The sequence below is a fragment of the Corvus brachyrhynchos genome, unplaced genomic scaffold (genome assembly GCF_000691975.1).
Source record: "Corvus brachyrhynchos isolate BGI_N302 unplaced genomic scaffold, ASM69197v1 scaffold1, whole genome shotgun sequence".
Taxonomy (NCBI): Eukaryota; Metazoa; Chordata; class Aves; order Passeriformes; family Corvidae; genus Corvus; species Corvus brachyrhynchos.
This window is the reverse complement of record NW_008237222.1, coordinates 1,772,549-1,785,224: the sequence shown is the minus strand read 5'-3', so window position 1 is coordinate 1,785,224 and position 12,676 is coordinate 1,772,549. Positions and strand designations below refer to the sequence as shown.

The 12,676-nt window shown below is 38.2% G+C and overlaps 1 protein-coding gene across 10 annotated transcripts in view; it reads right to left on the bottom strand.

Annotated features, from left to right (window-relative positions):
* The window catches only part of FLRT2 (fibronectin leucine rich transmembrane protein 2), a 63,230-nt gene that overhangs the window by 44,988 nt on the left and 5,566 nt on the right, over window positions 1-12,676 (bottom strand). Inside the window, exon 1 of one of the 10 annotated variants that reach the window (XM_017728957.1) lies at window positions 12,601-12,676. The exons of 5 other annotated variants lie outside the window; for them this stretch is intronic. The gene's annotated coding sequence lies outside the window, so the exon portion shown is untranslated. Of the gene's footprint in view, window positions 1-2,027; window positions 2,039-11,990; window positions 12,086-12,132; window positions 12,207-12,600 lie in introns of those variants that run through there. 4 more of the 10 variants (XM_017728960.1, XM_017728962.1, XM_017728961.1 and 1 more) reach the window with 4 other exon arrangements.

Sequence of the window (12,676 nt, the reverse complement as noted above, 5' to 3'; positions counted from 1 at the left end):
GAAATTATTTAATTTGTTAAAACTGATAATTTTGAAATTTACTGCACGTGGCAAAAGTCCACAGTTGCATTGATAAAGCCATTATGTCTGTAGTCCTCTAGCAGAAGGAGATGAGGGTTAGGCCAGTAAATTTTTTAGAGCTATATTACATGCCCACAATGGTCACATGCCTGTGAAAATCAAGCTTCATTAGTTATAGCAGTGGTGGAATGCATGAAAAATGTCATGGAAAACACGTCAGTCGCAATGGGCATAGCAATTGCTATGAGACAGAACTGCAGTATGAAATAGATGCCTCAATAAATTACTTCACAGATGACTCTGAAACTCCAAACTCTGTGGCAAATAACTACAGCAGTGCTGTAAACCTGACCTTAGGCAATTGCATGCCCAAGCATTTCCAGTTAAATCAAGAAAAAAAATATTTACTTTGTCTGAGAGATTTGAAGAGCAGGGTCCTCTGTTGATTCTGAGGCAGCCAGGGCACAAACAGCATTGTCAGCTCCCAGACTGCAATCTCTTTCCCCTATTGCTAAAGAAGGAAGGGTGGCCTACAGTCATGGCTCTAACAAGGAGTGTAACAGAGAAGTTTTCTGTTTTATGGTGTGGATATTCAGCTGCTTTAAATTGGTCGAGCCATGATTTATGCAAGTGCTACACATCTAATATCAAGAAGCTTTCTGAATCTACAGGTGCATCAGAATTCTTTGATCAATGCTGTTCTTAACACTTCCTTCTATCTTATGTTTACTTTCCCTCTATTTATGTCAGGAAAAATAGTGCAGAGTTTGTTTCTGATAATGTGCTTTTTACAAGGACTTGTACAGTGTGACTGAGGCTCAAGTCTGCTTTGTGAGAACAGAGGAAGAAGAGCATGTGGAGGTGAAAGAACAGTTTAGCTTCCTTACCTAACAAATCTTTTCACTTCTGACAGGGACCGGAAAAATAAGGCTCTGTTAATAGTGGTGGGTCTACCTGAGTCCACCTTTCATTTCATATAGATCACCAAAGACTATGTCTGGATTTCAGATAGTAAGAAAAAGATTTTGTATTCAGCAAGAGAAACTGTGTCATTTTCTCCCCTCGTAAGCTTTTAAAATATTGCACTTTTTTTGTTACTTGTTTTACACTGTCAGGAAAGACAAATCAGAAACCATAACATTGTTTCTGTTGTCAGGAATGACATGTTGACTTGTTTCTTACCCTGGTAAGGGTATTTTAATTTCTACTTGTACTTGATTTGTCTGAACTTTTTAATAAAATATTTGCTAATCTGACAAAATTTGAGTTTTCTCCAATTTCCTAAAATCAATTTTAAAAAACATGTTTGGCTGAATTTTAGTGCTCATGAAAAGGGAAGGCAGATACCACCAAGCGAATCATCACACACAAGTTCCCCAGCACAGTTCTGCCAAAGCAGTTCAGTCCCACACCTGTCCTGGAACTATTCACAGAGCTAATCTATGCAGTAGTTATTCCCGTGTGGGCAACTATCCATGAGAGGCTTGACTGAGACCAGCCAAATTCATCTGCCTTGTGTTTTATTACTCACAGGAAGCTCGATCTGAAAGAATGAAGGGCTAACATGTTAACTCATACAGTGCCATTTTTCCACTGAGCTTTTTCTTCTCTTTTACGGTTACAGTGACTGAATTCTAGTCAGATTCTTTACTGGACTTTCTGCAAGATTAGAAGTAAGCAAATAACTAGAATTACATGTTGTTCCAAATATTATTGCTGCCACAACACTCATGGAGAAGGCTGACACTGTAAAAAAATTGCACACCCTCACTAAAAAAGCAAGGACATATATCTTTAGAATAGCCTTCACCATGAATTATCTCCTTCCTTCATATTAAGGGCTCAGACTTGGTGCTGATGCTGATTGTGGGCATTTGGTGTGCCTGGGGGAAGAGAAATGCCAACCCTGCCATATGTACGTGTGCAGGGAGTTTCTGCAGCCATTGCTGGCTTAGTCCTCAGTCTGTACCACTTCCTGTCCCCCGACTGCAAAATCCAGTGCTGAATTCTGCCCTGCCTTCAGCCGCAAGAGGCACACCATAGTATAGAGTTTGATCAATGTTTGACCTAGCCAGTGATTTAATGAACAAGACAGCATGAATGCACTGATGATGCAGAAAAAACCTCACAATTCTGAATGTTATAGTGTACAATGAACATTTCCTTCATCAGGTTTCTTATAAGCAACAGTAATAAAGACCCACTTTGGTGTCATTTGCTCCCATAGCACTGTCCCCATTGCTCCCCTAATTCATTCTTCTTTTGTTGCATAAGGGATCTCTAATCTCTTTCAGATGAGAGGTCTAACAAAAAAAGCCACCAGGATCTATATTATATACTTTAAATAACAAATAATATTAATTATTCCCCTTTGATTTATCCATGTAAAGCAGGCTTCCTGTGTATAAACCCATTCCTGAGAGGAAAATTTAAGACTAGTTTCTCACTAATTGCTTTTTCCATCCCATCTTTTCTCTGTTTTTTCTTATGGTTAGAATGCACAGTTTCTAAAGGCACAAAAATGAGAACCTAGAATAATATTAATAGGGAATAGACTAAAGAGCACCAGACTTACAAAACCAAAAAGGGTCCTGTTCCAGAGGTAACACACTCTGAGCTAACATTAACTGTGTGATAATTCAAATGTGCTATGCCCACCACAGAAACAATTAGGAAAATGCAACAGGTCCTTTTCTCCTCTCCTAGAAGGTGTACTGTCCTACCTCTCCCTCTCATGGCAGTCATTTTCTTCTCAGACAAATAACAGCTTAGGTGGTTAAAACTGTGATGACTAGGAAAATCTGATTTTCTGTTGCACATAAACTTGTTTATCTCTGGACTTAATTTGGTCTGGACAATTTTGATTACTCACTTACATCCTGTTTTTCAGTTATTTTCTAATCACTTTCCCTTTCCTGCTTTTATCTTCCCTTGGCACAATACTTAACTTTCAAAAATGATATCAGAAATATTTAAATGAAAATAAAAGTGTATGTGAGCATTATTATTTCAGTTTCAATAATATCTTTAGGATACTTGTCCTCCATGCACCTGACATGACAGACATAAGAGGATGAACTCCAGCTTAAAAGATCCTTCTTAGCTGAAGAGCTAACTAAAAATTCTGATTCAGCCTATGGTGCCACATGTATTTAAAATATAGAGACAGTGAGAGAGAGAAATAGGAGAATGGTATGCCGCTACCAGAATACAAACATATGTCAATAAAAGTACTCCAGACAGCGGGAAGGCAAATTTCATAGCAAGGCCCCAGGTCTCTTTTTATTTCCTATTGTATTAAGGAGGAGATAATCTTTTAGCATTGCACTGAAAGAGTTAAAAGAATGCCTTTCAACAAGCATTGGCTATCAATCAACACAAGACAATATACGGGGCTATATTTAAACACCCTTTCCCAAGACTGCCAAATATTTCTTCACAAGACTTAAGCAGCCTGTGAACTGACACTGATGTTATCTGAAATTTAAAGGTGTTTATTCTCCTGGTGCTCAAAAAGGATCATCTTTCTGCAGCTGGTTGGCTGTACTAGAGGATGCCTTCTCTGGGTCAGCACATGCATAACCAGACAATCATTTGGCAGCTTGTAAAATATGATTGCATATGAGATATTGATGGCCTAAGGGAAGTTCTGAATATCAGAGATTTATAATTAGAATACCTATGCATTTGATTCAATAGAGTTTCCATCAATGTCACAGAGATGAGTGGTTATGAATTTCAGAGTCATCTCTGCTCATATGGACTGATTTATGTACTTTCAACTTTGGACAAATGAAGGGTGAAGAGTTAAAGCTCCTCTACCTAGAGACCTCTTTATCCTTTGAAGGGCTCTGAAATTTATAATTGCCTCTCCTGGTGCTCAGGATCAAGCTCCACAGTTGGTAACTCATGACCTATTTATGATCATGCCATCCATCCACTTTCAGTTATTCTGTCCTCTTATCTGTAAATTCACAGTCGCACCATGTAGGGTGTGTGGATCTGCTGATAAGACATTTTTGCAGGAAAGAGAATCTGGGCAGATCAACAATTCTGTTGCCAGAGCTGCTGGCAGCAACTCTAACATCTCATTTATTCCAGATTTATAAAGATCCGCTGTACTGATCTGAGAATAGAGCTGTGTGTTTGACTTCAGTGATAATAGACTAACCTGTATTTGGTACTAGATATAAAGTTAAATAGATACTGATAAGATTATCCAGTGTGGGACAGAAAACAAACTTCTTGTTAGCATTGAGATACCCACATCTCCTGGACTGTGGGCTTGGGTTTCCTTCGGTTTCGCTTTTGGGTTTTTTTAGTGGGTTTTGGTTCATTTTTCATCTTTATTTCATTTTCAAAGACTGCATTTTACTGGAATTATATGCAACTAAAATCTAAGATTCTAGTGTATCACACAAGATGGGATACAGAACCCTGTATCCAGAATTTAAAATGAAATCAAATTTCATCAACCCTTCTTAAGAATGTATTGAATGGAGTACTACTTGTGAAAACTGTTCTTAGTCAACTGTGGGGGGAAAGAATTACAGGAGAAAACCAAACAAACTAGAAAAACTCATGTACAGTTTCCATTTCAAAGTTCTGCAGTATCACTGTTTGCCCCACTAACTAGTTAAATCATAAAAAAGGAAGATGCTAACTAAGCTTCAGAGGAAAATAGATTTTGTTAAATGCTCTTTTACTGCTTTAATTCTCTTGGAAATCTCTTTTTTTGTTGGTTTTTTTTCTACATTTTGTTTGTGTGTGTGTCCCCACATGTACATTTTTAACATTTTAAATATATAATACCATATGAATAAATAAGAGATTTTAAAAAAGAGATTTTTATAGGGCTCAACATGGATAAAGGGACTACAGTAACCTTACTGTAGATGTTCTGCCGCAGATGCTTAGGCATCTCTGAGCAATTACAAAGGACTTGGCTCTGTCTGTGGCATTCAAAGTGCACATTCTTAAAAAAATGAGAGGTGTCCATTATGCTTTTATCTTTCAAGTATTTTCAAAGCTGTAGTGGTAGACACTTCTCTCCATGAGTAAAGACTGTAATTCTGCTACACAACTGCTAAACAATAAGGTTTCGAAATTAGTTTTGTGAAACAGTGAAAGTAATTTCTCAAATAATAGAAAAAACTACTTCTAATGGCAAAATGCATTTTACAATTTACTGTTGAACTGTTCAAGTAGCAGCTCTTCACTGAGCAGCATGGCACAGGGCCAGAACGAGCTATTTCAAACATCACTGTTAGGCATACACCAATTTGATACACAGGATTTAGCAATACAGGATGAGAATGACTCTGCCTGTATGTGATCATGTTCTGTTAAATTTTAGCAGTATCTAACTGTATACTCATCTTCAACTTGAGGAAATTTGTTCTTAGACAACTAAATTTGTTTTAAAGGAGGAGAAATTTATCAGGCTGGATAATAGCACTTTTTAGTTGCTTAGTTTAGTTATATTGTTTTGGAAATTAATTTTCAATGGGCAGTTCAAAGCATAAAGTAATGAAATATTGAAAAAGTTTAAATCAAGAAAGAAAATGTTATGAGCATACTAGAGACAGAAATGTGAGCTGTTGGTTAGACTTGCTTGTCTTTTCTGCCTCCACTTCCTCTTCTTCAAAGAATAATGTGGGGGCTAACAGTAATGGAGCTATACAACATGATGAAATATGCATATAGAACAGCAATATATTTAATTGGAGTCCTACAACCACCCGATCTAAGACAACAGCAATTCGGGTATCAAAGTGTTTTGGTTTTGGCTTTTTTTTCCCTTAACAAATGATGAAACTTTACAGCAAGTTATCAACTGATATGGCTCAAGAAATAATGTGTAGTCTTGGAGCATTTGTGACTAACTCCAAAGCTAAGTGGTTAAAGATAAGAATAAGGTTAAACCTGGATGAGCCAATGAGATGGCCTGCAAAACCAGACAAACAAGACTACTAAATAGGGTACATTTAGTTGGATGCAAATCTCTCAATGACACAAGAAGCACCACCTTGGAAAAACTTCCTAGATCACAAATGAAATTATAAGGTACTGCTAACAAATACCTCATTTAGAGACACCTGACATGGTTTCAGTTAGCATTTAAGGCATGAAACAGGCTTACTAAAACCCCCTCACTTACCAAAATCGCAGTTCATTAAATGATATGCGCACACGATGCCTTGTCTACAGATAGTTTTTACAGAAGTATACCTAAGTACACTGTAGCTGTGACAAACACCTGCACTGCTACAATCCTAATAAAGACACAATTCTAGTAACTCTAATTACTTTTACCTACATAGCTTGTTTTCCTGTACATACACGAAGAAACTACTAATGAAAGCATATATACATTAGTATAACCAGAGACACGCTGTTGGGGTTGTATCATCCTCAATTACAGCTAAATTACATCACTTTGGGGTATTTAAATCATTACTCACATGAGTAATACCTAATCATGAGAAGAGTGTCTGTGAAATTAACTTGCCAGTGAAAGAGAGAAGGATTGAGTCTGGAATCAAGTACATTAATTTAAAATACAGTTCTTCAGCTGTGAAGTTGTATTTCATAAGCACAGGTAAGTTTGCTGCAGACTCTTTCCATTGACCTCGGGAGCAATACCTCTTGGGAGCACCTCAGCTTTTTTACCCAGTATAGAAACTTCCAACACACTGGCGGAAAAGTATGAGTTTTTCTTATTGTTTAATTTGATTTGCAGTTCACCAACAGAATTAATTTTGAATTAATGTTAATTATATATGCTTTGAAAAGCCTGAGGGAGACCTCTATGATTAGACAAAGTCACAGTCACCTATATATGTAACACATACAAAAACTGTATATATATGCAAGTACATATAGATATAACCAACTTTTCTTTTTCAATATTGCACATTAATTATCTTGTTCTCAGTATGATACTGATATAAAATAATACTTTTTTGCATTAGTTTCCAATGACATTGTAAATATCATCTTTTTTTCTGTAGGAAAAATATAGAGGAAATCTTAAGAGAAAGAAATATTTGTACTCTGAAACTTCTAGTCTGCAGTTGATGATTCTGTGACTGAAGTTTGACCATGTTTTGGTCCTCTGCAATCTGTGTGAAGATTGAAGACTGTGCATGAACATCACCAAAGCCCTCCAGCAGTCCTAGGACAGGGTGCTGGAGCACTGTGTCCCCTCCCCACGCAGACAACCCTTTTGAAAATCATGTCTCTTGGCTAATTCTTACGGAACAGCTTGGCCAGGTATGAGCTGCTAGTGCAGCTCTGTGGTGCAGGACTGCCAAGTACTGTCAGAAAAAGCTCTGCTCTTTGGTTTAATTTGACCTGTTGGTTTTGAGAAGCAATGACAAAATCAGCCAGTGAGAACTGGGAGTAACAGTGCAGCCCACTGATTTCTGTTCTCAGGAGCTGCTGATGAGGCTTTTCATACAGAGCTCTCACCTTCCCTGCTCTCAAGAGGTCATGTAGCACTTTCGTATAGTTTACAGTATTTACTACAAGAGAAGAGTGTAGCATCAACCTGCCTGGGTCTTTCTGAACACAGATGTACAAGACAATGAATATCTAATAAATCAGATATGGAATATCAAAATCTTTGGCTTGTAATGCTCCCACAAGATCTCAGACATTAAAAAATCTTTACGATTTTGTCTGAAGAGAGTTTTGGGAATAGCTTTAGATTAATTTAGTCATCTAGAATGTTTTTATGAAGGAACTAGCTTGATATTTATATGATATTTTTAAGATAATTAGATTACCAATGACAACTTGGACACAATAAAGAACTTTGGTCAAAGAGTAGAATTTCTGTCACTTCATCCAAACATTTTCACTGTGATATATTCAAAAATAAATGATGATGAAAGGAAGTAAATACTGAATTCTGTGGCCCAAGGTATGCCTCTGCCTGGGCCAGGATTTGCAAAAACACACTGCAGACCATCACAGTAACCTACAGATTATTGCCTGAACTACCTTTCAAAATTTTCCTTTTTCTCCAAAATGTTTTGACTGCAGCCTTTAATCCACAGCTGTTGCATAAAACTACAATGATAATTTATACTGTGAATAGTTTGCTGGTGTTTAAGAGTTATGATGTTGCCTGTTGACTTGAAGGCCAGGCCAGAATATTATCTGTGACATCTAACATTCTTCTTAGTAAGGGGCAGATCCTGTAAAATACTGACCAGGGCCTGTTATAAGCAAGGCACCTCACACCTGGGTCTGAAGTAAAGCCATCACTCTGCAGGACCAAATCTGGCAATGATCTGATCCTGTATATCAAAATAAGTTTTTATGTGAATGGACTTAAGCAGTTTCAAAGACAGTACCTTTGAATGATAAACAATTTTCTGTGTCATATGGCTTTGTAAATACATCCTTGCATTAAAATAGGCTAGAAAAGGCTTATGGGAAAAAACCCAAACTAAATAAAGCAGTCATAGCTTGAAGTAAAATATACAGGAGACTGTTTCTAGAGTTGAAACACAAGATTTCTTTTAAAAAGGGAAATTTTACAGACCTTAAGTTTTCAGGAATGCTGAATAGGGCATGATGGATTTGTTTTAAATTGTTGCTAGTATTTAATTTTGATAGAGTTCAAAGGGGCCATGTCAGAAGAAGGAGTGAAAGACAGGAAAGAAAAACAAATAACCAACCTGTACTCTGGGCAAATCATCATTAAAAAAAAAAAAAAAAAAAGAAAAAGAAAAGGTATAAGAAGGTCCCAATGCCTTTCACCAGTGGCTGAAAATATCAGATTAAATTGTAGTATTCCTAGGGCATATTGTTTGATGTGATTAGAATATAATTTGTTAAACAGAGAAGAGCTTTTATTTCAAACACTTCTTTCCTGAGTATCATCTATGGATTAAGGTTTGGGTTTGTTTAAAATAAATGAATAAAACATGACATCATTTTAATGATGATCTTTTTGTGATTGCTTTTCTTTAAAATAAGTCAATTACTTGAAAGGTGTGGGTTACACATAGCTGTAGGGATTTTTTTTTATCTTCAGTGTAAGTTAAGTTAGCCTTCTTTAAAAAAATAACACCTGCATATTATTCTTTTCTACTGTTTTTTATAAGAGAAAAAAATACAAATAATTGTTTAAAAAAAAAGAGAAGAAAAAACAATTTTTATGCCTCTGGGGCAAGTTCCAACTCTTTTGGTTTCTTGAGGAAATAAATAACAAGCATTGGCAGAAAGACTCCGAAAAAAGACTGCCCAAGGGGGAGGGAAGGAAACACCTAAAAACATCATATTACCAAGTGCTGAGGTAATCAGTTACAGTCTGAGAAATGTCAAACAGTGGTATTCATCTACCCAAAGACTTTGCTGATCAAGTCCTTGACTGCCATTTACAATCACTAACTAAAATATGGAATATAGCTGTGGATATAAACAAGACACAAATTAGTATTGGGAAGCTGGGTTTAATAATCTGCTGAAAGAGTCCATCTGTTTTATAAAGATCCCTTTTCCCTCATCTCTGATACGTATTCCTAATATAGAGAGCACTGGAATTCTATATTTTTTTAATATTTTTTAAACACTCTGCTACTATAAATTCTACTCACAGTATATCTGGTCTGAGTGTTTCTCTCAAGTTTCAACTATGTAAGCACTGAGGGGCAATAAAATTTCCCACAGGTTCAGCCTGCTTTAGAGTAAGTATTATAACATCAGACAAATATAAATGCAATTCCTTTAGTACTGATGTTAAATAGCACCGGTGGCTTCTTACTTTTCTGATTTTTGCAAATATTCATCATATTATCACTGGAATAGCTGAAATTGAAAGCTCTTTCAAGAGTTCTGGATTCATGTTTGGAACTGGAGTTCGGTTTTGTTTTCCTGCTTAAAACACTAGAAAATCGCATTGTTTGCAACGAATATAAAACTGGTAACCTAAAAACTAGGTGATTTGCAGGTATAAAAGACTAAAACAATTTATAGTCTGTGTTTCCAACCCACTATGGTGAAGGGAAAAAACACCATTGACTACACCATTCTCACAGATAGAGGTCACTAATGGACTGGATTTGAATCTGCCTAGTGAAAGCCTGAAAGTTACATGAAAGTATCCTAGACAAAAATGAGCTCATTTGGAGATTAAAGAGGTAACAGAACTTATTAAGAAATAAAGCTCTCACTTTCCTGGAAACAATATTATCTTAACTGTGCCTTCTTTTCTAGTCCTTTAAATAGAAAGTTCAGTACTGGAAAATCCTGATAGTTGTACTTGTTTCAAGTCCTTTTTATTTTCTTCACTTGGTAAAACTGTGTCTCTCCTTCTTTGCTGCGGGAAGGGTAGGGAAGCCAGCCCCAGTGACATCCCACATTTTAGATACTGCTATTTTAAGCAGTTGAATGCAAGCACATTCTTGAATCTTGAAGGAAAGCATAACCTATGTAATGCAGATTCCAACTGGGAGGGTGTAGGGTTGCGCAAAGGAGATAAGTCTACATCCTAAATCAAACTATCCAGCAGGCCAGGATATAAATGTGACTTGTAACAGTGGCTCAAATTAGATCCAGACTTCCCCAAGCCAAACACAGATAACATCACCTTATACAAAATATAGGGTGTATGTGTGTGTAGAGAGACTCTTAAGGACTCTGGGTGCATTCCAGCACCACTGCTTGCTAAAGCCTTGGACTTTGGAAAACACTGATTGTTCTAGTCACAGGTAGTTTTATAGACCCTGTATTTACACAGTGCTCTGACTTGTTTCACCTACAGTACTCCAGGCCTGCACTCTCTTAACTGCCTCACTACCGTATCAGGATACAGAACAAGTATTGAAATAGCTTCTTGAAATCTCTCTTCCCATAATTTTCAGAAAAAAGATCAACACTAACATTCTAACATCACTTTCGTCACATAGAAATAGTGACTTTAAAATCACATCAGTTATGTCTTTTTAATTATGCAACGTTTATATCTTTTTCATTATGCAAAGTTATGTCTCAGTGATAACCTTGCATATACTGACTCTTTCAAAAGAAGAAAAGAAAGAAAGGTGGATAGAGGTGTAGGTACAGTACCTTTTAATTGTTTTTAGAAAAAATGCCAGGATGAACTTTTCTCCTTCCAAAAATATATATATCGAAAATCAGTTCATCAGTTGCCTCTTAAACTACAAATATATAAAGGTCTTCCTTTGGAGAAAGACCATGTCAGTGAATGAAGCAAGGAAATAAGTCCATGGAAATTTATGGGGGTTTTTGTATGGTTAGTTGAGTTTATTAAACCCAAGCACTGATCAATCTCAACCTCTAAACTGGTTTAATTTTCCTGCAAGCACTGTAAAGTTAGTTACAGTAAATAAACCTCTCTTTAACATACACCCTGACTGAGGGAGAGAGGGAGAGAGGGAGAGGGAAGGAATGAGAGAGGGAGAGGGAGGGAGAGGGAGAGGTCTGACTAGCTTTAGTATCTTTTCCTGCTCCTTGTGCAAGGAACCTCTCCCATTCTATTTGGCTGATCTGTGCACTGCAAAAGGCAGCATCTGAAGAAATCTAATCAGTACCTTCCACACACAGTACAGGAATTTACACGGATTTGTGCCTTGGATTTATTAGCTTATTGTAAGCCTTAAAACAGATTTCCTCCATTAAAATTAATTAAAAGCTCCTGTTGACTGCTTCCAACTCTGAAAAGAAGGAGGAGAATCTTATTCTCTTAACTTTTTTGATTGTTTATTTATATTTTATGGGGTTTTATATCATGTTCAAGAGAGGTCTTTTCAGCTACTTGACTTCCTTTTGCGATCTGCTATTTTTTGTTCACACACTATCCCTACGTACCCAGCCCCCCGCAGTATTTGTTCTTATTTTGTCAGACCCCCATCTAACTCGCCAGTTCTCTGAGCGGCTCCTTTGTACTCCCAAGTCCTGATCCGATTCTCTTAACCTCGCCCCCACCCACTCACCGCCAGCCCCGCTTCGGAGGCTGCTGATGGGGATCTGATGGATCCTCCTGCCGAGTGCAGCTCCTGACTCTCCTCGTAGATTCCTTAACACTTGGCAGCGCCGAACTAAGCCGACTGACTACCTCTTCCAAGCAAGGCTCACCTCTAAAGGTCCCGTTTCTCCGAACCACCTCCCAAATAGAGCCACTGGTGGTGCTCACACAGGCGCTCTGCCGGTGCCCCTGCCGCAGGGGTAGTCCTCGGCTCTCCCCTCCCCACGGGGTGGGGGCCAGGCTCGGCACTCTCCCGCTCGGCAGTGAAACGCGACCGGGGACCGGCACCTCGCTGCAGCTGCCAGCTCCGAGTCCCTCTCCTGAGCCACACGCTGGCGCAAAATAGCCCGGGGACCCTGCTAGCACTTGCCGCCGGCCATTCATAAATCCATACTTGTGTGTGCCCGGCGCCACGGACATGGGGCTGTAACGTGGCGAAGGCGGTGTTTCTGACACAGCCTGATCCCGGCTCCTCAACTTTGCCATCTGGGACAAGGCAAAGGGCACCGCGGCTTTAGATCGCCCGGGGCCAGCATTACCAGAAAGGAAAAGAGTGAGAAATGAAATCCCAACTGTACCTGGCGGCGTCTGTGAATCCCTCGCCGGCACCGATCGTAATCCCCCTGCGCGCCTCTGGCCCCCCACACCAAAACT